General features: G+C 45.1%; 1 pseudogene; it reads right to left on the bottom strand.

Moving 5' to 3' along the window:
- Positions 1-1,277: 1,277 nt before the first annotated feature.
- On the bottom strand, positions 1,278-1,396 carry LOC136662671 (5S ribosomal RNA; annotated as a pseudogene).
- Between the last annotated feature and the right edge of the window lie 3,922 nt (positions 1,397-5,318).

Raw genomic sequence — 5,318 nt, forward strand, 5'->3', positions numbered from 1 at the left:
ATGATACAAGTCGGGAGAGAACAAAGAGTCCATTGGACATCAAGGAGAGAATTCAGATGTGGAATGAGTGAAGAGATGAATTCAGTCGGATGCTTCTTGAGACAAAAAGAATCTCAGGAAGAGAAATTCAGAATCATCCCAGCTGCCTCATTAGCATATGTGCAATTTTTGTAAATTTATTTATTTTATTAAAGCCATGCAGGATGGACAAATGGAGACACATCTTTGCAAGGTGCTTAATTAAGCTGTGGGCTTTGTTGCCACAAGATATGTGATGGCCAGGAGCTTGCACAACGTTTTAGACAGATTTCTGGAGGACAAAACTACCAGTTGTTGGAATCTAGAAGCAATGCCACTTGCAGGACTCTGGAGGGCAGTGTAATGTTCAGTCACCTGAGACCATTTACCTGTCCCTCTCTGTGGTTCTGGCAGGAGGTGTGGCCTTCAACCGGTCTATCCAGGCCAGTATTATCCATATAGGCCGGCAGTGGTACTCTAAGATTTCAGACAAGAATGTTTCTCCTCCCTACCTAGAGATGCCAGGGATTGAACCCGGGACTTTCTACATACAAAGTATGTGCTCTACCACTGAGCCACAGCTCTTCTGCAGTTTTTGCTTTAGCACAGGGGTCTCCAAACTATGGCTCGAGGCCACATTTGGCCAACCGGAAGATTTTACCTGATAAATTCATGGAAAATCCAAAATGCATCCATGGAAGACTGCCCCATAAAGCTCTGTGCCTGCAGGGATTCCCTAAAGCATCTCCCCGTCTCTGCTGCTACCGGTATGTCAGCAGGTTGCTTTGGGCTGGAATGTTCAATGCTTCCCCACTACCATGCCCACCAACCCAGTTGCCTAACAGGGCCTCCTGGTCATGGTTCAGCCAGTGCCACCCTTGTTCTACCAACATACCGCTATTTACTGTCCCCAGAGAAGAAAGTTCAGCCCCATCAGCAGCAGAGGAGGAGGAGATGGAGTCAGTAATCAGTTAGTGCTTCACCCATCTTGCTCAGTGAGGAGAAATTCCCCTTTGCCTTTGGCTCAAAGTCTTTGAGTAGCCTTTGAGAGGTAAGCTTTGAGCCTCATGCACCAACTGGGAGGCAGCCAAAGCAAGGGAAGGAAGAGGGGAAAGAGGTGGGGCCACAGCTTGGTTGGTTGGCAGCCTTCAGTCTCGAAAGACTATGGTATAAGCCTACAGTACCCGGTATTCCCAGGCAGTCTCCCATCCAAGTTCTAACCAGGCCTGACTCTGCTTAGCTTCTGAGATCATGGTATAAGCCTACAGCACCCGGTATTCCCAGGCGGTCTCCCATCCAAGTACTAACCAGGCCTGACCCTGCTTAGCTTCCGAGATCAGACGAGATCGGGCATCTGCAGGGTAACATGGCAAAAAAAAAAATTAAATTCAAACTGTGGGCAGATGTCCTGTCATTGTTGCTGTTTTATTTCCCACTTTACAAAAAAGTCAACAAAGTTCATGGGGTAGTAAAATATTAGCAACCTGTTCACACGTCCACCCACCTACTCACATGTGATATGTATGAAGTGGAGTGGTAAGGCTGGGATTTGTAAAATCCTATCATGCCGAATACAAGCAAGATCCAAGTAAAACTTAAGAATTCATTTAAATTTTATTTGTTTTTTATATAAATCAGATTTTTTTGGGGGGGGGGCGAACTTATGTAATGCATATGATGTGGTCCTCGTACTGAATATTTGGAGACCCTGCTTTAGCATGTATGGGGACAACATGCAGCCCTAAAAATCCAGGAGGGTCTCTACCCTGCATCCCACTTGACAATCAAGTCCCTGGCCACCATGCATCACCAACATTCAACGTCTAGAGAACATCCGGCGCTCCGAGGATCCCATACAGCACAATACCAATTTATTTCCGTAGTACAACCGAGCTTTGATGTTCGGACACTTAATTGTGGGCTTGGTACCTTTACGTCTCAATGTATCTGTCTGGCTTTTATGGCTCCTTGTGGTAGAAGCTGTGCCTGTCAGATATGAACTTTAGCAGCTGTATAAATATTGATGACTGTAATAATTTGTGCTCTGCATATGCTCTCCTTAAAGCTATAGTGTAATCCTCTAGCTGGGGCTACACGCTGTTGCCTAGAAAGGAGTCCGGCTCCATTAGCATGGTAATGAAGAGCCTCTGAAGGTGCTCTCCGGAATTGTTAGCCACACCACCGAGTGGTTAATGGATACAGGAGGCAAGACGGAGGGGGAAATTAATACTTCCAGGCCATCTAATCAACTTGTGCGGTGCTACTGGTTTGCTACCTGGAGAAAGATTGGTTTTATGCAACCCATATGCAGGAACAAAGACAGCTTCCCACTTTTAGCAAAGATGCCTAGGAAGTGGCCCAGGTGAGCAAACTGGACTTCTTGAAGACAGCCAAGTCTCATGTTGGTGAGAGCACCTGCTTTGTGGCCAGGAGGCTGCATGTTTGGTCTCTGGCATGATCTCCAGGAAGCACAATGAAAGACCCTCACAGAATCCTTGAATAGGTACTACCTGTCAGTGCTGGTGATTCTCATTCAGGTGGTAGACCTATAATAAAAGGCAAATTTCTTGGTTCAGGGGATTACTGTCTCAGAATCAAAATGGTCTTGAATACATTCCCAAAATGGATAGCAAACCATGGATCAGGATAGGTCACACCTGGTTTCTGTAGAGTGAAGTTCCATTCCTTTTCCTCCTATCCCAGCCCCTACCTTTCTATATGTGTGTCATCCACCCAGAGAATTGACTCCAAAGTGTACCAAGCCCACTTACTGCAGCCAAGGCAAAATACCCATAGAGCCAAGAATGCAAGCAAATTTGAAAAACTGGATTGTTCTGATAAGCTTGTTCTGATTGCTTACTCTAATGCAGGGGTGCTCAAACTTTCAACTTTAGGGATGCTGGACCTTTAACAAGTGTTTAGAAGAGAGAATTGCAGCAGGTGCAACTTGTCATCCCACAGATGACAAGCTGCACCTGCTGAAATTCTCTCTTCTATACACTTGTTAAAGGTCCAGCATCCCTAAAGTTGAAAGTTTGAGCACCCCTGCTCTAATGTATTTTAGTTCCTACCTTCGAAGGCTTTTCATAGCTAGAATGCAGGATACATTATTTAGCCCTGCGATGCTGTGTATGCAGTCAGCAAGGTCAACCTTAGGAAGTTTGGGGCTCAATTCCGCAGAGTCCTTGAGGGGTCCTACACATTTGTTTTGCAATGTCCCCCATTGCACAACCCACCTACCTACAGCGATGAGCAGCAGGTGAGGCATGGCACTGGGTGCCACTGTGGCACCCGGTTGTGGATTGGCAGTGACCAGAGTCAGCGTTGGAGAAATAATGTCAGGGCATTGATTGTTGCAATGAGATAAATGAAGGTTAAGACTTCCATGGCTTAAGAGCCATGGAACATGTAGATTTGAAGTAAAATAGTGGCTTTCCCAGTCAGCCTCCAAAATTAGGTAAACTTGACAGAAGAAAGAACTCTGAGCAAACAGACTCTGTCCAACTGCCAGGGGCTTCAGAGCAGTGGGGTAGCTAAAGATTGTGTAGCCTGGTGCAGAGCTCAAAATGATGCCCTGGAAGTGACGATATACCCGGGCTTTTTAAAAAGCGAAATTGGGCAAATGTCCACCTCATCTTCCTGGCAGCTTGCTTCTCACTTACTCTGCCACCTCTCCCCAGGCTCCTCCCATATCAACACCTTATTACTTCCCTGCTGTATCATAATAGCACCTAACTGGCTTGCCGAGCAATCAGCCTCATTGGTCAGTTTTGAGTGAAGAAAATCCCATTTTTGTGACATAAGGCAGTTGTGTTTTCCTTTTGTGGTTATTTGGCTATAACATTTGATAGAATAGAGATATTTTGACGGGGTTTGTTTCATTGCATTCTGCATTAAATTCCACATCGAATGGTATATAACAAGATGATATTATTTGAAAATACTAAGGTTTTCACCATTTGGGCCACTAGTGTCAAGCTCAGGTTGTTTCCCCTCCCCCAAAGCTTGCTGCCTGGTGCAATTGCTTCCCCCTGCACCCCCTTAGTTATGCCACTGCTTGAGGGTACACTCATCCAGCACTACTGGGTTGTACACACATGCAACACAGACACAGGTGTAGGAGTCATTTCATCATGGTGTGTTTTCTACACTGTTGAAATTATGGGGGAAAGATATTGGGCTCTCAGTGAAATGCAACAAGTCCCACTTCTGAGTCTCCCCAATTTTAGCGCAATCATGCTCTCCCATGGCTTTTAAAAAACAGTAGCAAATGTGTCAACACAAAAGATAAGGGGGTTATTTACCCCCCATAATTTACAATGCTGGGGATATATCACAAGCATATGTTGGGCCAATTGTGGCTCTTTCTTACCTGATTGGCACTTCACTGATTGGGTGGGAAAGAAACCCACAGCCTCATGCTTTCAATATTCATACACAGGCCCCAGAGACATCAGATTACACAATGGGAAAGCAGTTCTCACAGGACCACTGGCTACCGTATGCATAAAGAGGGCTTAGTGGCTGGGATGTTAGGGAATGCTTTTGAGTACTCCCAACCTTTCAGAATGGTTGTGTTGCTTTTTGTCTAAAGCTGTCAATCCACAGAGCCTTGGAACAGATGGGGCTGTGTGGCCATTGGCGGGAAGGGGTGTAGCACTTACATGGGCAGCCTTATCAGTATGTCTGGACAACTGTTTGGAGATTCGAGCCAATGTTGTGTATGTACAAAAATGGTGTGTGTGCACACGTGCATGAGAGATGAGTACTGTGACTGGAGAAGTGAAGACAGAACGACACAGAGAAAGAACTGCAATATACATGCAGAACACATCAGGGCAAAGAAGTCTCACTTGATTATTTGAAGGACATTCTTTTAAAAGATGATCTAGAAGAGATTTTATGTCTGCCAACAGCCTGCCAAGTTATGTACTTCTGAGAAATGGCGATCCTTCTGAATCAGGATGATCAGATACAATGGAGGCCAGGGTGCCTCTCCCTTTAACCATTGCATAGAAGAGGAAATTTTGGCAGGTGGAGCTTTTTGAACCCTTCTATGTTGAGCTGCACCAGTCAAAATTCCTCTCTTCTCTACAGTGGCTAAAGATATAGGCCCTCTGGCCTCCATTGTATCTGGTCACCCTGCTTTGAATGGTTGTCTGTGATGACTTGGTTTAGGAAAGGATGGTGTATTTTGGATATGTTAAAACTGGCATGTTCCAAAGAATTGGAGGAGGAAGACTTTTAGCTAAGTTTGTAGGTTGTTTTTTTTTTTAACTGAATAATGAACTAATAGTTTT

This window comes from Tiliqua scincoides, chromosome 11 (genome assembly GCF_035046505.1).
Source record: "Tiliqua scincoides isolate rTilSci1 chromosome 11, rTilSci1.hap2, whole genome shotgun sequence".
Classification (NCBI taxonomy): Eukaryota; Metazoa; Chordata; class Lepidosauria; order Squamata; family Scincidae; genus Tiliqua; species Tiliqua scincoides.